This window comes from Zea mays, chromosome 2 (genome assembly GCF_902167145.1).
Source record: "Zea mays cultivar B73 chromosome 2, Zm-B73-REFERENCE-NAM-5.0, whole genome shotgun sequence".
Lineage (NCBI taxonomy): Eukaryota > Viridiplantae > Streptophyta > Magnoliopsida > Poales > Poaceae > Zea > Zea mays.
The window spans coordinates 152,612,579-152,638,491 of NC_050097.1; the positions used below are offsets into that span (position 1 = coordinate 152,612,579).

The 25,913-nt window shown below is 43.1% G+C and overlaps 1 pseudogene; it reads right to left on the reverse strand.

Annotated features, from left to right (window-relative positions):
- Nucleotides 1-804: 804 nt before the first annotated feature.
- The window catches only part of LOC111590858 (uncharacterized), a 93,877-nt pseudogene continuing 68,768 nt past the window's right edge, over nt 805-25,913 (reverse strand).

Sequence of the window (25,913 nt, forward strand, 5' to 3'; positions counted from 1 at the left end):
TTGCCTTATTACAGGAGGAGATCTGATATCTTCTAACACGATAAGCAGTTAGATGGAATCCACCACTGGATCAATAACACTGGAGTAGGTTCCTTCTTCACAAGGACCAATTCTCGTTCTTGGTGTTCTACATGAAATGATATGAATATGAATGCTTGCTTAAACTAGAAATATGCAACTTGCAAAGGAGACAACACATATTACTCCTAGACTTAACATACAAGCTATCATCACAAGCCATAACTACCAAGGAGCTACTTATCATTAGAACTCATCTAACCATCCAAAACTTGCTAAACAATTTCATTCTTTACTAAGACATCAGGTGCCTTAATTACCCAAGGGTAAAACTCTTTTCCTTTATTGAGCAATAATTAATTTGCTAAGCAAATCTTGTCCAAACAGTTCCAAACTTTACCCAAGGGTTCATATGCTCAAGATAAGCTTACACAATTTTTAGTGCTATATTTTTATTACTAAAACTCATATAATCCTATTAAAACCAAGTTTTAATTATCCAAAATTAAGGACTTTCCTGAGAATCCATAAACTATTTTTAACCTAGAGAACCCATCTTTGTGAGTGTAACATAATTTACCTTACAACTATTACTTCTTTATGTAGCTCTAGGCAAAATTAAGAAAGTCCATCTTATCAGACAAATGAAAAAAACTGCTTAATCCAATTTGGACCCGGCTCAACCAACACGCTGCGCCACACAAAACTGACCTATGACGGCCAACAACAAACCATCTTAATCCCTCGCCAACCACAACACAACGAGCACCATTTCAACATACACGGCTATGGCAAACATGCTAAATTGATTTGAAACAGCAAAATGACGATCAGGATCGAGAGCACCACATGGAAACGCAGCAGTATAACGATTTGTCGAAGCTCCAAAAGACCAAGACATTGTAATGGCAAGGTGAAACTCGAAGACGCCGAATCCATAAAGCGATGGCGAGGAGGCGAGCGCCTAGACCGACGACGAGCCTGCTGCAACACACAGTACAGACGAGGAAGAGCTGGGGATGACTGATGTGACATAACCTCCCAAGTCATTAGGCCCACTTATAGTTGTCCTTGTCCATCGGACCTTAGAGAACCCTGCAGGTGTACCTGATCACTTGATAGGTTCGGTATCTGCATTCTTTACCTTGCCCAAGAGCGTTTCACCCGTCACGCAGATATTACAACACATCGGAGGTACGAGTATGCGGAAGTAGTTACAACAACTTTATTTTAGATTAAAGTATAGAAAGAGTAGTATTATTACAGACCAGAGCAAAATATAGGAGTGCTGGAGTAATATTATTACATAACTTGGGAGGCAAAAACCCCTCCCGATTAACAGTGAAAAGTTTTTTAGAGGAGGACACTTCCTCCCAAGGCTTCAGTCTTGATTTTCTTCCTTAGGCACCACCTTGGAACAAAAGCAACAAAAATTTGCTACTTCCTCACCTAAAACAACATGGGACAAAGACCTGAGTACGAAGTGTACTTTCACAAGTCTTACCCGTCAAAATAAAAGACTCTCAAGGATATGCTGGCTTTAAGGGAGTCAATGTAAGGCTTAATCAAGAATCAAGACTCTGTTTGCAAAAATGCTTACTAATAGTGGATCCTTAAAAATCCAATTTTATTAGCAGGTTAAGTCATTACCTGAGTCTAGATCTCTTTCTACCCTAGTTCAAGCACTTGACCTATACTAGCCATCTTTTTATCAACCCTTCATGTTCACTGGAATGCTACGTGTAGGTCAGTGACTAAGTCTTCATGTCCGAGAAGTAACGGCGATCCAAATCGATTAATACCCAGCTGGGGATCTCCGATCACATGACATATGTAGCACTCAACCCTTGCATATGTCAAATCACCACCGGGGTTCTTAAGACCAGATCAGGTTCACGCCAAATGAGAGCACAGATACACCACCGTCCAGCCTCTTGCCACGAAGGGTACACGCTACTCTCGCCATCTCTCCACTCCCATTGCGTGTTATCTTATTCTGGTATTAGTCTGCCCGAGGCAAAGCTTACCCATGATGAGGCATGTGACCAGTTAAAAGGTCCTCGATCATCAAGCCTATATCGAGACGGTCCTTAATCGACTCAGACGGAGACACTACACCGAGACTCTCTTCTCGTGCAAGTCACCCGCTCGGTCTCAGCTTTATCATTTCAACCCAAAGTTTGGTACCTGGCAGAGGTACATCTTTTCCGATGTTGAACCCATTATGGCCATGATGGATCCACCATCAAGTTTTATTTTGAAAACATCCCACCCACTTGAAGCATCATATTTTGTTAAAACAAAACATTTTGTTTTTTCTAGAGCAAGGCTAAGCATAAGAAAAACCTTTGTATAAAATAGGGGATCAAGGAAAGGGAATCAAATTCTCAAGGAAGGAAATGCAGCAATTTGTTTAGCACACTAAAAGGGAAATAGGGTCAAACCTTTTTCCTAAATGATTTTGGTGGTTGAATTGCCCAACACAAACAATTGGACTAACTAGTTTGCTCTAGAATATAAGTTCTACAGGTACCAAAGGTTCAACACAAACCTATAAAAAGTCCAAGAAAGGGTTCAAATAAAAAGAGCAAAAGACAACCGAAGGCAGCCCTGGTCTGGCGCACCGGACTGTCTGGTGCGCCACCGGACAGTGTCCGGTGCACCAGGGAGATCAACTCCGAACTTGCCACCTTCGGGAATTCTGGGAGCCACTCCGCTATAATTCATCGGACTGTCCGGCATAACACCGGACTGTCCGGTGTACCAAGCAGAGCAACGGCTACCTGCGCCAACAGTCGTCTGCAACAACTACAGGAACTGTGAACAATGCGCAACTGTGCGCGTAGAGTCAGAGCAGGCGTCAGATGGCGCATCGGACAGTAAACAGTGGCTGTCCGGTGCACCACCGGACTGTCCGGTGGCCCAGTTGTCAGAAGCTCCAATGGTCGAACCCCAACGGTTGGGTGACGTGGCTGGCGCACCGGACTGTCCGGTGCGCCCTTCGACATCAGCCACCCCCAACGGCCACTTTGGTGGTTGGGGCTATAAATTACCCCAACCACCAACACTTCAAGGCATCCAAATTTTCAGCCAACACATTCAATACAAGAGCTAGTGCATTCAATACAAGACACAAATAGAGTGAATCAAAATCTCTCCAAGTCCAAATTCCACTCAAAGCAATAGTGACTAGAAGAGAGAGTTTTGCCGTGTTCATTTGAGCTCTTGCGCTTGGATCGCTTTTCTGCTTCCTCCTTTATTGTTCTGAACTCACTTGTAATCAAAGCAAGAGACACCAAGTTGTGGTGGTCCTTGTAGTGGACTAAGTGTCCCTTTTGATTGAAGAGAAAAGCTCACTCGGTCTAGGTGACCGTTTGAGAGAGGGAAAGGGTTGAAAGAGACACGGTCTTTGTGACCACCTCAACGGGGAGTAGGTTTGAAAGAACCGAACCTCGATAAAACAAATCACCGTGTCATCCGATCTTATTTGCTTGTGATTTGTTTTTGCCCTCTCTTTTGGACTCGATTATATTTCTAACGCTAACCCCGGCTTGTAGTTGTGCTTAAACTTTATAAATTCCAGATTTGCCTATTCACCCCCCTCTAGGCGACTTTCAATTGGTATCAAAGCCCGGTACTTCATTAAGAGCCTAACCGCTCGAAGTGATGTCGGGAGCTCACGCCAAGAAGGAGATGGTGACCGGCGAGAAGCCCGCCACAAGCCACGGGAAGGCTCCATCGGGGGAGTCCGGCAACAAGAGGGAGGAATCACCTCCCCGCATCAAGTCGCACCGGAGTGGCGACAAGAAGAAGAAAATGAAGAAGGTGGTCTACTACGAGACCAACTCTTCGTCGCCTTCCACCTCCGGCTCCGACGTGTCGTCCGTCACTTCTAAGCGCCATGAGCACAAGAAGTTTAGTAAGATCCCCTTACGCTATCCTCGCATTTCCAAACACACTCCTTATCTTTCTGTCCCATTAGGCAAACCACCGGTTTTTTACGGTGAAGATTATTGTATGTGGAGTGATAAAATGAGGCACCATCTAACCTCACTCCACGCTAGTATTTGGGACATTGTTGAATTTGATGCGCAGGAACCATCCATGGGGGGTGAAGGCTATGATTCGGACGAGGTAGCCCAAATCTGGCACTTCAACTCCCAAGCCACCACTATACTCCTCGCCTCTCTAAGTCGAGAGGAGTATAATAAGGTACAAGGGTTGAAGAGTGCCAAAGAAATTTGGGACGTAATCAAGACCGTGCACGAAGGAGATGAGGTGACCAAGGTCACCAAGCGAGAGACGATCGAGGGGGAGCTCGGTCCATTCATGCTTCACCAAGGGGAGGAGCCACAAGCTATGTACAACCGGCTCAAGACCTTGGTGAACCAAGTGCGCAACCTCGGGAGCACCAAATGGGATGACCATGAAATGGTCAAGGTTATTCTAAGGTCACTTGTATTTCTTAATCCTACGCAAGTTCAATTAATTCGTGGTGATCCTAGATATAAACTAATGTCTCCCGAGGAAGTGATAGGAAAGTTTGTGAGCTTTGAGTTAATGATCAAAGGCTCCAAACAAATCATCGAGCGAGGCGCCACCTCCACACCCGAGGTGCAACCCATCACATTCAAATCGACAGAGGAGAAGAAAGAAGAGTCTACATCAAGTAGGCTTCCCATCGACGCCTCCAAGCTCGACAATGAGGAGATGGCTTTAATCATCAAAAGCTTTCGCCAAATCCTCAAGCAAAGGAAGGGGAGAGATTACAAGCCCCATTCCAAGAAGGTGTGCTACAAGTGTGGTAAGCCCGGTCATTTCATTGCTAAATGTCCATTATCAAGTGATAGTGACAGGGGCGGCGATAAGAAGGGAAGAAGGAAGGAGAAGAAGAAGTATTACAAGAAGAAGGGCGGCGATGCCCATGTTTGCCGGGAGTGGGACTCCGATGAAAGCTCCACCGACTCCTCCTCCGACGAGGACACCACAAACATCACTGTCACCAAAGATCTCCTCTTCCCCAACGTCGGCCACAAGTGCCTCATGGCAAGGGACGGCAAAAGAAGGTAAAATCTAGAGCCTCCACTAAATATGCAACACCTAGTGATGAGGAGAACTCTAGTGATGATGAGGATAATTTACTTGCCCTTTTTGCCAACCTCCACATGCAACAAAAAGAAAAACTAAATGAATTGATAGGAGCTATTCATGAGAAGGATGAACTTTTGGATACCCAAGAGGACTTCCTTATTAAAGAAAATAAGAAGCATGTTAAGGTTAAAAATGCTTATGCTCAAGAGGTAGAGAAGTGTGAAAAATTGACTAATGAGCTAAGCACTTGCCATGATACTATTTCCAACCTTAGAAATGAAAATGCTAAATTAATTGCTAAGGTTGAGAATTTAAATGTTTGTGATGATTCTCTTGTCAAACTTAGAGATGAAAATGCTAATTTGATTGCTAAGATTGACAAGTTGAATGAATCAATTGCTAGCCTTAAGATAGAAAATGAAAAATTGATCACTAAGGCTAAAAATTTAAATGTTTGCAATGATATTGTTTCCAATCTTAGAAATGAAAATGTCATGTTACATGCTAAGATTGATAAATTAAATGCTTGCAAACCCTCTACATCTACTGTTAGTCATGTCTCTATTTGCACTAGATGTAGAGATGTTAATATTGGTGCTATCCACGATCACATTGCTATGATTAAACAACAAAATGATCATATAGCAAAATTAAATGCTAAAATTGCCGAGTATGAGTTAGAGAATGAAAAATTTAAATTTGCTCGTAGTATGCTTTATAGTGGGAGACGCCCTGGCATTAATGATGGCATTGGCTTCCAAAAGGGAGACAATGTCAAGCTTAATGCCCCTAAGAAATTATCTAACTTTGTTAAGGGAAAAGCTCCCATGGCTCAGGATAACGAGGGTTACATTTTATACCCTGCCGGTTATCCCGAGCACAAAATTAAAAGAATTCATTCTAGGAAGTCTCACTCTGGATCTTATCATGCTTTTATGTACAAGAGTGAGGCATCTAGTTCTAGGCAATCAACCCATGCTAAATTGCCTATAAAGAAATCTTCTGTAGCATCAAATGAACCTAATATTTCATTTAAGACTTTTGATGCTTCCTATGTACTCACTAACAAATCAGGCAAAGTAGTTGCCAAATATGTTGGGGGCAAACACAAGGGGTCAAAGACTTGTGTTTGGGTACCCAAGGTGATTGTTTCTAATGTCAAAGGACCCAAGACCGTTTGGGTACCTAAAAACAAGGCCTAAACTTGTGTTGTAGGTTTATGCATCCGGGGGCTCAAGTTGGATCATTGATAGCGGATGCACAAACCACATGACATGGGAGAAAAGGATGTTCTCCTCCTATGAGAAAAACCATGATCCCCAAAGAGCCATCACATTTGGGGATGGAAATCAAGGTTTGGTCAAAGGACTTGGTAAAATTGCTATATCTCCTGACCATTCTATTTCCAATGTTTCTCTTGTAGATTCTTTATATTACAATTTGCTTTCTGTTTCTCAATTATGTAAAATGGGCTACAACTGTCTTTTTACGGACTTAGGTGTTACTGTCTTTAGAAGAAGTGATGATTCAGTAGCATTTAAGGGAGTGTTAGAGGGTCAGCTATACTTAGTTGATTTTAATAGAGCTGAACTTGACACTTGCTTAATTGCTAAGACTAACATGGGTTGGCTCTGGCACCGCCGACTAGCCCATGTTGGGATGAAGAATCTTCATAAGCTTCTAAAGGGAGAGCACATTTTGGGACTAACAAATGTTCATTTTGAGAAAGACAGGATTTGTAGCCCATGTCAAGCAGGAAAGCAAGTTGGTGTTCATCATCCACACAAGAACATCATGACCACTGATAGGCCGCTTGAGCTACTCCACATGGACCTATTCGGCCCGATAGCTTACATAAGCATCGGCGGGAGTAAGTACTGTCTAGTTATTGTGGATGATTATTCTCGCTTCACTTCGGTGTTCTTTTTGCAGGAAAAATCTCAAACCCAAGAGACTTTAAAGGGATTCTTGAGACGGGCTCAAAATGAGTTCGGCTTGAGGATCAAAAAGATTAGAAGAGACAACGGGACGGAGTTCAAGAACTCTCAAATTGAAGGCTTTCTTGAGGACGAGGGCATCAAGCATGAGTTCTCTTCTCCCTACACGCCACAACAAAATGGTGTAGTGGAGAGGAAGAATAGAACTCTACTTGACATGGCGAGGACCATGATTGATGAGTACAAGACTTCGGACCGGTTTTGGGTGGAAGCAATCAACACCGCTTGCTACGCCATCAACCATCTCTACCTTCACCGAATCCTCAAGAAGACATCGTATGAACTCCTAACCGGTAAAAAGCCCAATGTTTCAAAGTTTAGAGTCTTTGGTAGCAAATGCTTTATTCTTGTTAAAAGAGGTAGAAAGTCCAAATTTGCTCCTAAGGCTGTAGAAGGCTTTTTACTAGGATATGATTCAAACACAAGGGCATATAGAGTCTTTAACAAGTCCACTGGACTAGTTGAAGTTTCTTGTGACATTGTGTTTGATGATACTAACGGCTCTCAAGTAGAGCAAGTTGATCTTGTTGAGCTAGATGATGAAGAGGCTTCGTGCGTCGCGCTAAGGAACATGTCCATCGGGGACGTGTGTCCTAAGAAATCCGAAGAGCCTCCACATGCACAAGATCAACCATCATCTTCAAATCAAGCATATCCACCAACCCAAGATGAGGATCAAGCTCAAGATGATGAGAATGAGGATCAAGAAGATGAGCCACCTCAAGAGGAGGGCAATGATCAAGGGGGAGATGCCAATAATCAAGACAAGGAAGATGATGAGGGTCCAAGACCGCCACACCCAAGAGTCCACCAAGCAATACAACGAGATCACCCTGTGAACTCCATCCTCGGCGATATTCAAAAAGGGGTAACCACTCGACCTCGTGTTGCTTATTTTTGTGAACATTACTCCTTTGTGTCTTCTATTGAACCGTACAGGGTGGAAGACGCATTAAGAGATTCGGATTGGGTGTTGGCGATGCAAGAGGAACTCAACAACTTCACGAGGAATGAGGTATGGCATTTAGTTCCACGTCCTAACCAAAATGTTGTAGGAACCAAGTGGGTCTTCCGCAACAAGCAAGATGAGCATGGTGTGGTGACAAGGAACAAAGCCCGACTTGTGGCCAAGGGATATTCACAAGTCGAAGGTTTGGATTTGGGTGAAACCTATGCACCCGCAGCTAGGCTTGAGTCAATTCGTATATTACTTACCTATGCTACTTACCATGGCTTCAAGCTTTATCAAATGGACGTGAAAAGTGCCTTCCTCAATGGACCAATCAAAGAAGAGGTCTATGTTGAGCAACCTTTCGGCTTTGAAGATAGTGAGTACCCTAACCATGTCTATAAACTCTCTAAGGCGCTTTATGGGCTCAAGCAAGCCCCAAGAGCATGGTATGAATGCCTAAGAGACTTTCTTATCGCTAATGGCTTCAAAGTCGGAAAAAGCCGATCCTACTCTCTTTACTAAAACAATTGCAAATGGTTTGTTTGTATGCCAAATTTATGTTGATGATATCATATTTGGGTCTACTAACAAATCTACTTGTGAAGAGTTTAGTAGGATCATGATTAAAAAAATTCGAGATGTCTATGATGGGGGGGTTGAAGTATTTTCTAGGATTTCAAGTCAAGCAACTCCAAGAGGGCACCTTCATCAGCCAAACGAAGTACATTCAAGACATACTCACCATGTTTGGGATGAAGGACGCCAAGCCCATCAAGACTCCCATGGGAACAAATGGGCATCTCGACCTCGACATGGGAGGTAAATCCGTAGATCAAAAGGTATACCGGTCGATGATAGGATCTTTACTCTACCTATGTGCATCTCAACCGGATATTATGCTTTCTGTATGCATGTGTGCAAGATTCCAAGTTGATCCTAAGGAAGTTCACCTTAGGGCCGTGAAACGAATCTTGAGATATTTAGTTTATACTCCTAAGTTTGGCCTTTGGTTCCCCAGGGGATCCACTTTTGATTTAATTGGATATTCAGATGCTGATTGGGCAGGGTGTAAAATTGATAGAAAGAGCACATCAGGGACTTGCTAGTTCTTGGGAAGATCTCTGGTGTCTTGGGCTTCCAAGAAACAAAATTCTGTAGCTCTTTCCACCGTCGAAGCCGAGTACATTGCCGCAGGCCATTGTTGCGCGCAATTGCTTTGGATGAGGCAAACCCTTAGGGACTATGGTTACAAATTAACCAAAGTTCCTCTCCTATGTGATAATGAGAGTGCAATCCGCATGGCGGATAATCCCATTGAGCACAGCCGCACTAAACACATAGCCATTCGGTATCACTTTTTGAGGGATCACCAACAAAGGGGGGATATCGAGATTGCATATATTAACACCAAAGAACAATTAGCCGATATCTTTACCAAGCCACTAGATGAGAAAACATTTACCAAACTTAGGCATGAGCTAAACATTCTTGATTCTAGGAATTTTGATTGATATTTTGCACACATAGCTCATTTATATACCTTTGATCACGTCTCTTTCATGTGCTATGACTAATGTGTTTTCAAGTGCATTCCATGCCAAGTCATCGATTGAAAGGGAAATGGAGTTCTCGGCGAAGACAAGGCTTCCACTCCACTCCATCAAATTATTCATCCTTCGCCGTCGCTCCACACCGCTCTCCACTTTGGTATAATCCTTCACTCATATATTGTTTGCCAACGAGGGAGAGAAAGTAAAAGGGCTTATATTTCACTCACAAGTATCCGTTTTTGGCGATTCATGCCAAAGGGGGAGAAAGTATTAGCCCAAAGCAAAAGGACCGCACCACCACCAATTTCAAAAATGTAGTCTTTCAATTGCTATTAAAAGAAGTTTTTCAATTGGTATCTTATTTTGATATAATTTCAAATTGGTATGACCCCTTTCAAAAATTAATATCTAAAAACCCTCTTGAACACTAAGGGGAGAATTTCATTGAGGGGGAGTTTTGTTTAGTCAAAGGAAAAGCATTTGAAACAGGGGGAGAAAATTTCAAATCTTGAAAATGCTTCTCAAAATCTTATTCATTTACCTTTGACTATTTGCAAAAAGATTTTCCAAAACATTTGCAAAAACAAAACAAGTGGTGCAAGCGTGGTCCAAAATATTAAAAGAAATAAAGCAATCCATCCATATTCTATGAATGTATAAAGTTGGTTTAATTCCAAGTAACCTTTGCACTTACCTTTTGCAAACTAGTTCAATTTCGCACTTATATATTTGCTTTGGTTTGTGTTGGCATCAATCACCAAAAAGGGGGAGATTGAAAGGGAAATAGGGTCAAACCTTTTTCCTAAATGATTTTGGTGGTTGAATTGCCCAACACAAACAATTGGACTAACTAGTTTGCTCTAGAATATAAGTTCTACAGGTGCCAAAGGTTCAACACAAACCAATAAAAAGTCCAAGAAAGGGATCAAATAAAAAGAACAAAAGACAACCAAAGGCAACCCTGGTCTGGCACACCGGACAGTGTCCGGTGGATCACCGGACAGTGTCCGGTGCACCAGGGAGATCAACTAAGAACTTGCCACCTTTGGGAATTCTGGGAGCCAATCCGCTATAATTCACCGGACTGTCCGGTGTAACACCGGACTATTCGGTGTACCAAGCGGAGCAACGGCTACCTGCGCCAACGGTCGTCTGCAACATCTACAGGAACAGTGAACAGTGCGCAACTACGCGCGCTTAGTCAGAGCAGGCATCAGATGGCGCACCGGACAGTAAACAGTGGCTGTCCGGTGCACCACCGGACTGTCCGGTGGCCCAGTTGTTAGAAGCTCCAATGGTCGAACCCCAACGGTTGGGTGACGTGGCTGGCGCACCGGACTGTTCGGTGCGCCCTTCGACAACAGCCACCCTCAATGACCACTTTGGTGGTTGGGGCTATAAATTACCCCAACCACCAACACTTCAAGGCATCCAAGTTTTCAGCCAACACATTCAATACAAGAGCTAGTGCATTTAATACAAGACACAAATAGAGTAAATCAAAATCTCTCCAAGTCCCAATTCCACTTAAAGCAATAGTGACTAGAAGAGAGAGTTTTGCCGTGTTCATTTGAGCTCTTGCGCTTGGATCACTTTTCTTCTTCCTCCTTTCTTGTTCTCAACTCACTTGTAATCAAAGCAAGAGACACCAAGTTGTGGTGGTCCTTGTAGTGGACTAAGTGTCCTGTTTGATTAAAGAGAAAAGCTCACTCGGTCTAGGTGACCGTTTGAGAGAGGGAAAGGGTTGAAAGAGACTCGGTCTTTGTGACCACCTCAACGGGGAGTAGGTTTGCAAGAACCGAACCTCGGTAAAACAAATCACCATGTCATCCGATCTTATTTGCTTGTGATTTGTTTTCGCCCTCTCTTTCGGACTCGATTATATTTCTAACGCTAACCCCGGCTTGTAGTTGTGCTTAAACTTTATAAATTTCAGATTTGCCTATTCACCCCCCTCTAGGTGACTTTGACACACAACTTCTATAACTTAATGCATCAAGCAAGTGAGAAAGATTTTAAAATAGCAAGGAGGTGGCAAATGCACCGGGGCTTGCCTTGTGTTATAGGTGAGTCAGGCTCTGCTCCACAGATGTCAAAGTAAAAGCAGTTTCTGGCCTATGGTTCTTCAGGTGGTGGTGTAGCCGTTGCTTCTTCAACATCTATCTCTTCTTCGTTTTCTATATATAACCATATATAATCATGAATGATCATGTAATGCTCATGAAAATGCAAAGATAATAAAAGTATATTATCTAATGTCTTGAATACAATTTTACTTCACGAATCTCTAGGAAACTATGGTTTTAGGAGTCAATAGTGAAGTTCATAGGGCAAGCTTTATTAGAAGACTAGGATTTTGGGTCCTAGGTATCAAACATGGTCCAAATAATACCAAACTTTACCCAAGGCTTCTAAATAACATTTAAAGTTTATTTAAAAAGTTTGGTGATTTTTGGAATTATTAATTAATTTCTAAAATTCCAGGGGTATAAGCTTTGGCTAATTTAAATACTCCATAATTCTCTATTTGGACTAAAAATCATGCTACTATTTTTATTAAATACTATAGAAATTTAGAAGTCCAACAAAATTGGTCTCATATTTTTATGATTTTTCTCGAATTCTTTATGGATTTCTAAACTGTCTCAGAAAAAGAAAAAGGAAAAGTTATCAACCGTACTGGGCTGAATCTGGCCCGAGCCGGCCCATACACAGGCGAAAGCGCGCCCGCGCTGTTGGTTTTGTAGAAATGTCCCTACCGGTTCAAAAATCAGAACGACAGTCCTCGACACTATTCACGTGTCTCACTGACACTTTACATTAAGGTCCTCCACTTTCTATTTCTTCTCTAGAACAGACCTTGGCCACGATGCGCACGCCGTCGATCACCCCGTTGCTCGGACCGGCCATGATCAGCGGTGGCTGCCCAAATTAACTAATGGGCATCACTGACCCAAGACGGACCTAGAACAAGCTTTAATTGGGTTATTATGGCCCTAGCTTAGCCCGACCATGGCGACGGCGAATACCGGATACAATTCCAAGCGTTCCGGTTGATTGAGTGTGGTCAAGCATAAAGGGTTGAGCCGATGAGTATCAAGAGTATGCACGAGTGCTAAAACATGATCAAGAAGAGTAGGAGCAGACCTGGGAGCGACTGGCCATGGAGCGCGGAGGATTCTGCTCACCGGCGTCTGAGAAGGGGGAAATCAGTGCCGCGACGGGTTATAGTGGAATTGGGAGGTCACGTTGAGGCTATACGTCCGCAAAGGATTACCAATTCACCATGCACACCTAATTTGGGGAGAGGAGGATGAGGCAGTGCGGATTTTGGCTTCAATCGAGCTCACTGGTAAAGTTGTGAGTGCCTCGCCGTGGTTCATGGCGCTATTTATAGTCACGGTGGTCCGGCTAATGATCCACGACCTTGGATTACATCGTTAGTGCATGTTTACCACGTAAGGAAGAGACACAGTGAGGGAGGAGCAAGGCACGAGTGACACGGCGGCGTAATGCCCAAGCCATGGTGAGCGCCGATGAAATATCCCAGCTAGGCTCTGGCTAGGTTCGCGGAACCGTGACACGACTCAAGGTTATCTCCCCGCGGTCGATCCCTTCCCCAGATCACTCGAACACATCCAGTTCTACAGTGCCTCAGATCTTTATCAGCGTTCTTCAGATATTTTCAGTGTTCTGATCTTCAGTGTTTTACTGAACCAACCCCCTTTCACCCTCCCTTTCTCTTGATTCTTGTTAAGAACAGGGTAATCTCCTTTAATAAAGTTTGTTCACTAAACAACAGTCTTTGTGCTTACTATAGGATCCTTGGGTCAAAACCGAATGGAATCAAAGATATGGCGCTTCCAATTCAGCCCCATTCCATTGTGACCATTCCTGTTCTAGAATTCAGTTTCAGTTTCTCAACACACAGTTCTGACAGAGCAACTTTGGGTTGCTGTTTCTTTAATTTTTGTACAACAACCAAAGAAGATGACTGTACCAAAGTTACTCTCCTATGATCCAACTTTAATCTTGCTACAAAGGTCTTAGCCAATTACCCACTAATTCGAGCTCCACCAAATCCTAAAGCTGGCCCAGAACCACTGGCTTCTCTGAACCATACAGATTCTCATCTTGACAGTCATACTTCAGACCCATTTAACTCCTAATTTTGTACAATACCAAAGCTTAAGTACTTAATCAAATTTGTACTCCTATAGTAGCTCTACAAGTTTGATGTGTTGTCCCTAGGCAAATTCCTAATATTTTTAGAACTACAGAGCTCCAAAGTCAGCCTTGAGCACTGAATTTCAGACTTAATCATGTGAGGGATGTTGAATGGCTTTTTGCAAATAAGCCCAACCCAAACACCTCAGATAGAGGTAGGAATTTGTCGAACGAACCACACTCCTTCGTAGACGTCAGGAGTCCATTGATGAAAAGGGGCTGGGGAAAGCTTGAACCCAAGTCCTACAGTGATGAATATAAGCGCAATTGAAATTTCACATCTTTTGACTTGCAAATCTTCAAATATGTGAACCATATGACTTGTGGTACCCTCACACCTTGGTTTTTGCACTTTAGTCCAAAAGTGTACATAATTTACACTTAGCCCCTATGGTTTTAATTCAGGGTTTTCCAGTGGTCTTTTCAGGGTTTTTAGCACTTTAGGGTTTTTGTATCACTAAAGTCCTTCAAATATGATATGTTAAGATCATTTGTCATATCTTTTGAAGTTTTCTCATACTTGGGCTTCCCTTGATACCCTAAGCTCAGTTTAGGGTTAAGTACCCTACACTAGGGTTTTACCCATGACATGTCACATCAATACAACTTGTTTGAAATTTTTGCCTAGTGAATGCACTCTAGGTGTGACAAACACATGATATGCCAATGCTTATGATATTATGCTCAAGTTTTAGTGACAGTAACACCAGGGGTGTTACATCCTTTCCCCCATAAAAGAATCTCGTCCCGAGATTTTAAAAGTCCTAGGGTAAGTAATGGAAAAGGAAATGTGTCATATTTTTATTTCCTTAATTTTGGTACAAGGCAGGGGTGGTATGGGGTTTATTCCTTTATTATAACAAGTGTACATATCTTACAATTTACATGAAGCTAAAAAGCCTGGGAAATGTGTACATATTCCTTTATTATAACAAGTGTACATATCTTACAATTTACATGAAGCTAAAAAGCCTGGGAAATTCCTTTCTAAAAAGTCTTGAGTTTCCCAAGTAGCTTCATTCTCCGTGTGTTGGTTCGTATCTTATAAAACTTGAGAGTTCTCCTTCGGGTAATTCGGTCCTTTTGATCCAAGACCCAAACCGGATGATCTGAATACGTCAGATCTGGTTCTAAGGCAACATCCGTTACTTCAACAGTTCGATCTGGAATCCGGAGACACTACTTCAATTGAGATACGTGGAACACATTGTGCACAGCAGACAATGTTTCAGGTAATTGGAGTCAGTATGCCACTGGTCCATATCTTTCAAGGATAGGAAAAGGACCAATGTATCGGGGTGCAAGCTTCCCTTTTACCCCGAAACGAGATACACCCTTCATTGGCGAGACTTTCAGGTAGACATAATCTTCAACTTGAAAGTACAAGGGTTGGTGTCGTTTGTCTGCATAACCCTTTTGGTGAGCTTGGGCTTCTTTCAAATTATGTATTATTCGTTGAACCTTCTCTTCTGTTTCTTTTACCATATCAGGCCTGAAAAACCATCGCTCTCCTAGTTCAGACCAGTTTAACGGAGTACGACACTGTCGTCCATACAAAGCTTCAAAGGGTGCCATTTTGATGCTCTCTTGATAGCTATTATTGTACGAGAACTCCGCCAATGGTAAGCAATCATCCCATTTGCCCACATGCTCGCAACATATCTTCAAGTATCTGATTTACTCTCTCAGTTTGCCCACTAGTTTGAGGATGATAGGCCGAACTGTGGAGCAACTTAGTACCCAAGGATTTGTGAAGTTCTTCCCAGAATTTGGATACAAATTGAGGTCCACGATCCGACACTATTGTCTTCGAAACACCGTGCAAACTGAGGATGCGAGCAATATACATCTGGGCATAAGTGATGACTGGGTAATATGTCTTGACTGGCAGAAAATGAGCGATTTTCGTAAGCCGATCAATTATAACCCAAATAGAATCATATCCTTTTGCTGTCCTGGGCAATCCCACAATAAAGTCCATGCTTATATCCTCCCATTTCCAAGTTGGGATAGGTAACGATTGCAATGGACCAGCAGTTTTCATATGTATGGCCTTGACACGTCTGCAAGTGTCGCATCTCACCACATAGCGTGCAATTTCAATCTTCATCTTCGTCCACCAATAATGCTGCTTTAGATTATGATACATCTTAGTGCTTCTGGGATGAATAGAATAGCGACTAAGATGTGCTTCATCTAAAATTTGCTGGCGGATCTCATCATTCTTAGGCACAACTATGCGGTTGTTAAACCATACAACACCTTGATCATCTTTCCTGAAGCAGTTGGCTTTACCGGCCTCCATTTTCTCCTGAATGTGTTTCATACCCTCATCATTTCTTTGTGCATCAATTATTCTTTGCAGAAGAACCGACTCAAGCTTCAAGTGATTTGAAGTTCCATGTTGAATCATTCCCAGGTTCAACTTCTCCATTTCTTGGCATAATGTAATGTCAGAAGTCTTCATCGTAAGACAATGGCAGGAAGCCTTGCGACTTAGTGCATCTGCCACTACATTGGCCTTGCTTGGGTGATAATGAATTTCCAATTCATAATTTTAATCAGCTCGAGCCATCTCCTCTGCCTCATATTAAGCTCTGACTGGGTAAAGATGTACTTCAAGCTTTTATGATCTGTATAGATATGACATATATTTCCCAGCAGATAATGACACCATATTTTCAGGGCATGAACCACAACAACTAATTTCAGGTCATGAGTTGGATAATGCTCCTCATGCCGGTGCAACTGTCTTGAGGCATACGCTATAACTCAGCCTTCTTGCATCAAGATACAACCTAAACCACTGCCTGATGTGTCACAATACACATCAAATGACTTTTCAATGTCCAGTTGGGCTAATACCGGAGCAGTGGTTAATAACACCTTCAGCTGCTTGAAGGCTTCATTGCATCTTGAAGACTAATTAAATTTAGTATCGTTCTTCAATAAACTTGTGATTGGCTTCACAAGCTTGGAAAAATCTGGAATAAATCGGCGGTAATAACCAGCCAGTCCAAGGAAACTTCGGACTTGATGTAAAGTGGTTGGTGGTTTCCACTCCAAAATATCCTTGACTTTGCTAGGATCCACCGCAATCCCCTTGGCAGACAAATATGTGTCCCAAAAATTAGATCTCCTCCAGCCAAAATGCGCATTTACTGAATTTAGCATATAGTTGATGCTCCCTTAAGCGCTTCAATACGATCCGCAAATGCCGAGCATGCTCCTCTTCATTCTTGGAATATATCAAAATATCATCAATGAAGACTACCATAAATTTATCCAATTCGGGCATGAATACCGAGTTCATCAAATATGTGAAGTGGGCAGGAGCATTTGTTAATCCGAAAGACATAACCAGATATTCAAATAATCCATATAGCGTAGTGAATGCGGTCTTGGGTATATCTTCGGGTCGGATACGGATCTGATGGTAACCCAACCTGAGGTCAATTTTGGAAAATACTCGAGCTCCGGTAAGCTGACTAAATAAGATATCAATCTGGGGAAGAGGGTACTTATTCTTAATTGTGACCTCATTAAGGGGTCTGTAATCCACGCACATCCGAAGCGTTTGATCCTTCTTCTTAACAAAGATGGCTGGACAACTCCAAGGTGATGAGTTTGGTCGGATGAATCCCTTTTCTAGTAGATCTTGTAATTGTGTCTTGAGTTCTTCCAACTCATTTGGAGGCATTCGGTACGACCTTCTAGAAATAGGAGCTGTACCGGGCTTCAACTCAATCACAAATTCTACATCTCTTTCTGGAGGCAATCCAGGCAGATCTTCCAGAAAGACGTCTGGGAATTCACATACTACCGGAATATCTTGGATCTCCGGTATGATGGCTTCATAAACTCTGCCAAATGGTTTAGTTGTAGTAGCTATGGGAATGGACAACAGAACCTCTTCCTGGCCATAGCTCAACCTGATGGTTCTTAGATCAGTGTTGAGGATAGCTTTATGCTAGGCTAACCAATTCATGCCCAGAATTACATCTATATCTTGGCCTTTCAGAACAATCATATTTGTGGGAAAGTCCCGTTCAGCCAATGTTACGGGCACATGGAAAGCCATTTCTTTAGTGAATATTTGTCCCCCAGGCGAATGAATAATGAACCCTTCCCTTGATTCAATGCATGGAATGCAATATTTCTCCACAAACTTCTTGCTTATGAATGTATGTGAAGCACCAGAATCAAAGAGAATGACTGCAGGGTGTTTGGCCACGAGAAACGTACCCATCATGACCGGTTCTCCCTCCGGTGTAGTGGCCACTTGTGTATAATACATTCACCCAGTTTTCTTCATATTCTTGCCCGCTGCATTATTTGTCGTGTTTCCCTTGCCTTTGCTGGAACTTCCTAGGTTTTGCTGATTATTGGAGTTGTTCCACTTCGGATATGGACAGTCTTTGATGAAATGTCCGGACTTCCCACAATTGAAGCAACCAGTAGATGAACTTGGGAGTGCAGGGAAACGAGTACCAGGGGCACTCGGCTGAGTTGTTAAAGCAGGGGCAGTGGCATGGCAGATGAATACAGGCTATTTAAAGGGGTAGGAGGGTGGACGAGGTGAAGAACGGTTTTGATTGAAAGGTCGGATCACCAACCTTTGTCGCTTTTCAGGCCCTTGGTTGGACCTGTCACCTCCATAGCCCTTTGACTTGCCTGGTCCTGCATACTTGGCTTCAACTGCTAGCCCCGTGCTGACAGCCCTACTGTACGCGAGGTCGAGGCAGGTGGCCATCTTCCGTTGTAGCCGGTCATTAAGGACCCTCATAAAACAGTTCCTCTTTTTCAGGTCAGTGTTGACCTGGTCAATGGCGTACTGGGACAAATGATTGAACTTGTTGAGATACTGTGTAACAGTATCTCCACCTTACTTAAGCTTCATGAATTCTTCTTGCTTCATAAGGAGCACTCCTTCTGGAATGTAGTGCTCCCGAAATGCCAATTTAAATTTGTCCCAGGTGACTTGATGGCCGGCAGGCTGGATGGCCACATAATTTCCCCACCAGGTGCTGGCAGGGCCTCTTAACTGCTGAGCCGCAGATAATGGCTTCTGGGTCTCCGTGCATCGGAGGAGTCCAAACTTCTGCTCAATGACCCGAATCCATTCGTCAGCTTCGAGGGGATCTTCGGCTTTGACGAATAGTGGGGGACGGGTTTTCGAGAAATCCAAATACGAAGTTTCGCGGGTCCTTGTGGATAAGCCTTCCTGCCTTGGTGAAGTTGTTGTCCCGCCATTTCATGAAGGAAGCGGGTGTTATCAGCGGTCGCGGTGACCAAGGCAGCGATAGCCTCGGCCAGCATGGGTGGAACCGGCGGTGGATTTGGTGTATCTTCTTGGCCATGGGATGTTCCCGCGCCATCATGTGCATGAGTTCGAGATGGCATCTGAAGCAAAGAAATATTTGGAAAATATCACATGCTGACACATACCATCATTTTACATTACTTGAGATGTAATGTTACAAACTCATAGTACAACATGACTACATTACCTATTCTACATTAACACTATTTCTACACTATACTACTGCTAGCATTAATTATCCTTAGCAGCTTAGTTGTCGGGTGTAGGAGTCCATTCATCAGCCAGGTTAATTGAAGGAGGGGGCTTGAAAAGATCCAGTTCCCCACCAAATGCTTCACCTGCTGTTCCAGAAGGTCCAGCTCCCATTCCGACAGGGTCTGCAGGTACATCAGGATGCAGTTGCGAATACAATTCATGAACTTCCTCATGCAATGTATTGCAGTACACCTGCAAGTTATCCACGGCCGTGCTAATCTCCTCCACATGGGCTCGAGCTTTGGCCTCTCGGTCCCAAGCAATGGAACGCGAGTTGACGGCCCAATCGACTGCCAAATCTTGTTCGGCAAGCTCGTCTTGCAGATGCCGGATGTCAGTTATTAACTCATTTATGTGCTGACCATCCTCGACCCACACACTGTTTTTATGACGCAATTCCGTTCGAAGATGCTCCACCTGAGCTTCTAGATCTCCAATGGGATCATTGCTGCCGCTGCTACTATCCTCATGCCTTGGAGCCAGCTGATGGTGAGGCACGCCAATCGGTTCGGTGGATTTACGTGTAGATTTCCTTGTGCGCGGCGGCATATCTCCATAAGGGGAAAATCTTATTAGTATAGTTTTTAACATGATGCATGCATAATTACAGAATCAACCTTAGTTGATTCACAACCTTCTATACATTGCACTCTACTATCTGGTCTTAATATAAGTATTTCAGAAGGTAGTTAGATAAGAAGGAAAGAAATTTTCTTAGATAAGTCTTTGAAAATTCTTTTTGAAAATGTCTCATAACATCTGTAGAGATGGGCTTCGCTCCGATACCAGCTGTGACAGAACCTCCCAAGTCATTAGGCCAACTTACAGTTGTCCTTGTCCATCAGACCTTGGACAACCTTGTAGGTGTACCTGATCACTTGACAGGTTTGGTATCTGCATTCTTTACCTTCCCCAAGAGCGTTTCACCCGTCACGCAGATATTACAGCACATCAGAGGTACGAGTATGCGAAAGTAGTTACAACTACTTTATTTTAGATTAAAGTATAGAAAGAGTAGTATTATTACAGACCAGAGCAAAATATAGGAGTGCTGGAGTAATATTATTACATAACTTGGGAGGCAAAAACCCCTCCCGATTAACAGTAAAAAGTTTTTTTAGAGGATGACACTTCCTCCCGAGGCTTCAGTCTTGATTTTCTTCCTTAGGCACCACCTTGGAACAAAAGCAACAAAAATTTGCTGGTTCCTCACCTAAAACAACATGGGACAAAGCCCTGAGTACGAAGTGTACTTTCGCAAGTCTTACCAATCAAAATAAAAGACTCTCAAGGATATGTTGGCTTTAAGGGAGTCAAGGTAAGGCTTAATCAAGAATCAAGACTTTGTTTGCAAAAATGCTTACTAATAGTGGATCCTTAAAAATCCAATTTTATTAGCAGGTTAAGTCATTACCTGAGTCTAGAGTTCTTTCTACCCTAGTTCAAGCACTTGACCTATACTAGCCATCTTTTTATCAACCCTTCATGTTCACTGGAATGCTACGTGTAGGTCAGTGACCAAGTCTTCATGTCCGAGAAGAAACGATGATCTGAATCGATTAATACCCAGCTGGGGATCTCCGATCACACGACATATGTAGCACTTAACCCTTGCATATGTCAACTCGCCACCGGGGTTCTTAAGACCAGATCAGGTTCACGCCAACCGAGAGCACAGATACACCACCGTCCAGCCTCCTGCCACAGAGGGTACATGCTACTCTCGCCATCTCTCCACTCCAATTGTGTGTTATCTTATTCTGGTATTAGTCTGCCCGATGCAAAGCTTACCCATGATGAGGCATGTGACCAGTTAAAAGGTCCTCGATCATCAAGCCTACATTGAGACGGTCCTTAATCGACTCAGACGGAGACACTACACCGAGACTCTCTTCTCGTGCAAGTCACCCGCCCGGTCTCAGCTTTATCATTTCAACCCAAAGTTTGGTACCTGGCAGAGGTACATCTTTTCCGATGTTGAACCCATCATGGCCATGATGGACCACCATCAAGTTTTATTTTGAAAACATCCCACCCACTTGAAGCATCATCTTTTGTTAAAACAAAACATTTTGTTTTTTTCTAGAGCAAGGCTAAGCATAAGAAAAACCTTTGTATGAAAAAGGGGATCAAGGAAAGGGAATCAAATTCTCAAGGAAGGAAATGCAGCAAATTGCTTAGCACACAACTCCTATAACTTAATGCATCAAGCAAGTGAGAAAGATTTTAAAATAGCAAGGAGGTGGCAAATGCATCGAGGCTTGCCTTGTGTTATAGGTGAGTCAGGCTCTGCTCCACAGATGTCAAAGTAAATGAAGTTTCCGGCATGTGGTTCTTCAGGTGGTGGTGTAGCCCTTGCTTCTTCAACTTCTATCTCTTCTTCGTTTTCTATATATAACCATATATAATCATGAATGCTCATGTAATGCTCATGAAAATGCAAAGATAATAAAAGTATATTATCTAATGTCTTGAATACAATTTTCCTTCACAAATCTCTAGGAAACTAGGGTTTTAGGAGTCAATATTGAAGTTCATAGGGCAGGCTTTATTAGAAGACTATGGTTTTGGGTCCTAGGTATCAAACATGGTCCAAATCATACCAAACTTTACCCAAGGCTTCTAAACAACATTTAACGTTTATTTAAAAAGTTTGGTGATTTTTGGCATTATTAATTAATTTCTAAAATTCCAAGGGTATAAGCTTTGGCTATTTTAAATACTCCATAATTCTCTATTTGGAGTAAAAATCATGCTACTATTTTTATTAAATACTATAGAAATTTAGAAGTCCCACAAAATTGGTCTCATATTTTTATGATTTTTCTCGAATTCTTTATGGATTTCTAAACTTTCTCAGAAAAAGCAAAAAAGAAAAGTTATCAACAATACTGGGCTGAATCTGGCCCGAGCCGGCCCATACACAGGCGAAAGCGCGCCCGCGATGTTGGTTTTGCAGAAATGTCCCTACCGGTTCAAAAATCAGAACAGCAGTCCTCAGCACTATTCACGCATCTCACTGACACTTCACATTAAGGTCCTCCACTTTCTATTTCTTCTACAGAACAGACCCTGGCCACGATGCGCATGCCGTTGATCACCCTGTTGCTCAGACCGGCCATGACCGGCGGTGGCTGCCCAAATTAACTAATGGGCAAGCATCACTGACCCAAGACGGACCTAGAACAAGCTTTAATTGGGTTATAATGGCCCTGGCTTAGCCCGACCATGGCGACGGCGAATACCGAATACAATTCCAAGCGTTCCGGTTGATTGAGTGTGGTCAAGCATAAAGAGTTGACCCGATGAGTATCATGAGTATGCACGGGTGCTAAAACATGATCAAGAAGAGTAGGAGCAGATCTGGGAGCGACTGGCCACGGAGCGTAGAGGATTCTGCTCACCGGCGTCTAAGAAGGGGGAACTCGGTGTCGCGACAGGTTCTGGTGGAATTGGGAGGTCACGTTGAGGCTATACGTCTGCAAAGGATTACCGATTCACCGTGCACACCTAATTTGGGGAGAGGAGGAGGAGGCAGTGCGAATTTTGGCTTCAATCGAGCTCACTAGTGAAGTTGTGAGTGCCTCGCCATGGTTCATGGCGCTATTTATAGGCACGGTGGTCCGACTAACGATCCATGGCCTCGGATTACATCGTTAGTGCATGGTTACCACGTAAGGAAGAGACACAGTGAGGGAGGAGCAAGGCGCGAGTGACACGGCGGTGGAATGCCCAAGCCACGGTGAACGCCGGTGAAATATCCTGGCCCGGCTCTAGCTAGGTTCGCGGAACCGTGACACGACTCAAGGTTATCTCCCCGCGGTCGATCCCTTCCGCATATCACTCGAACACATCTAGTTCTACAGTGCCTCAGATCTTTATCAGCGTTCTTCACATATTTTCAGTGTTTTGATCTTCAGTGTTTTACTGAACCGACCCCCTTTCACCCTCCCTTTCTCTTGATTCTTGTTAAGAACAGGGTAATCTCCATTAATAAAGTTTGTTCACTAAACAACAGTCTTTAAACTTACTATAGGATCCTTGGGTCAAAACCAAATGGAATCAAAGATATGCGCTTCCAATTCGGCCCCATTCCATTGTGATCATTCCTGTTCTAGAATTCAGTTTCAGTTTCTCAACACAGTTCCTACAGAGCAACTTTGGGCTGCTGTTTCTTTAATTTTTGTACAACAACCAAAGAAGATGACTGTACCAAAGTTACTCTCCTATAATCCAACTTTAATCTTACTACAAAGGTCTTAGCCAATTACCCATTAATTCGAGCTCTACCAAATCCTGAAGCTGGCCCAGAACCACTGGCTTCTCTGAACCATACAGATTCTCAGCCTGACAGTCATACTTCAGACCCATTCACCTCCTAATTTTGTACAATACCAAAGCTTAAGTACTTAATAAAATTTGTACTCCTATAGTAGCTCTACAAGTTTGATGTGTTGTCCCTAGGCAAATTCCTAATATTTTTAGAACTACAGAGCTCCAAAGTCAGCCTTGTGCACTAAATTTTAGACTTAATCATGTGAGGGATGTTGAGTGGCTTTTTGCAAATAAGCCCAATTCACATCTTTTGACTTGCAAATCTTCAAATATGTGAACCATATGACTTGAGGTACCCTAACACCATGGTTTTTGCACTTTAGTCCAAAAGTGTACAGAATTTACACTTAGCCCCCTAGGGTTTTAATTCAGGGTTTTCCTGGGGTCTTTTTAGGGTTTTTAGCACTTTAGGGTTTTGGTATCACTAAAGTCCTTCAAATATGATATTTTAAGATCATTTCTCATATCTTTTGAAGTTTTATCATACTTGGGCTTCCCTTGATACCCTAAGCTCAGTTTGGGGTTAAGTACCCTACACTAGGGTTTTACCCATGACATGTCACATCAATACAACTTGTTTGAAATTTTTGCCTAGTGAATGCACTCTAGGTGTGACAAACACATGATATGCCAATGCTTATGATGTTATGCTCAAGTTTTAGTGACAGTAATACCAGGGGTGTTACAATTGAGATGGCATGACGGAGTGGGACACTGAGCGACGTTGATTCAAACGCGAGGACAGGAAAGTACGTGTCTACCGCTGGTCTAAGCTGGAGTGTTACAACTGAGACGACACGACGGCGTGGGACATTGAGCGACGTTGATTCGAACGCGAGGACAGGAAAGTATGCGTCCGTTGCTGGTCTAAGCCGGAGTGGAGGTCAGAGTGGCTGATTCAAAACGTCGGTAGAGAACCCGACGAGCATAACCAAGGCGAGATCACCGGCGAGGTGGCTGGGAAACGACGCCCAGGGAGCTACCACGACGTGAAGGAGTCGACCGTGAGCACCAGAGGGCGGTGTCGAGCTGATGGAGGAACTGGCCACCGAGCTTTCTGTTGGATCTTTTATGGGCTTGGCCCAGTTAATCAATAAACTCTATGGTGTGTAATTGTGGACAATACCAATAGTACCATATTGGAATTCCAAGGGTCGTTGGCTTGACTTATATGGTGGGAATTATTCCACTTAATTTGAGAATTTAAGAAACGAACAAGGGCGTGCCACACGCGCGCGCGCGTCGCCGCCGCGCTGGCCAGGCCGGGCACGGGCACGGGCTCGGGCCGGGCGTGGCGTGATAGGCAGGCAGGCAGACATGCAATGAGCAGGCAAGGCGTGGTTGTGTTAATTTTTAGCACTCATTAACCGCGGGAGTTTCAACTCCGGGTTAAACCTTTCAATTGCCCGTTTCTTGGGAGGCCGCATGCAAGACCCTTCTCCTTCAGCTTCCCTTCCGCGAAAGGTTAAGAAGGGGAGAAATCCTGTCACTTGGAATGAATGAATAACTCTTTCAGAATCACAGTCCAGCAGCAAGTACGGGTATTCCCATCTCGTAACTCTGCGCGCACAGAGGAGCGAGAGGGCAGGTGCCTCTGAAGCCCTTGCCGTTCGAGACCTTACACGGGGAATCGGCAATTAGGTTTTTGGGGAGCGTCTACGCGATTGCCCGAACATCACAGCATGACAAGGGAAGTTGGACAAGGATCAGGATCCTCGGAGCGCAAGGGAGGGTATGATCATTTCGGCTCCTTACCGTTTTACGTTCTCCAGATTATATATGTTTCATACGTTCATCTCTACTGTTTTGTATGTAGCCATGAATTTATCCAATCTGTTCTGTCATATCATATCATGACATTTGTAGTGCATGTTCATGCTAGTAATATACCCTATCTGTTCGTTTTAATTTTACAGTCATGCTGTTTATGTTGCTGTCTATTTATTTTCAGTTGTTCCGTCATGATGTATGTACCATGTTTATATGCTTATTATATTTATATGATTCATATGTTTTATGTTCTCATGTTCCATATTGTTATGGATATATTTGACATCATGATTTCTATGATTAATCATCTTTTATATGTCATCATCATAATGTTAATTTATGGAATTCAAATGATATGGAAAATGACTATATTTCTGTGGCAGAACCGCCCAAAT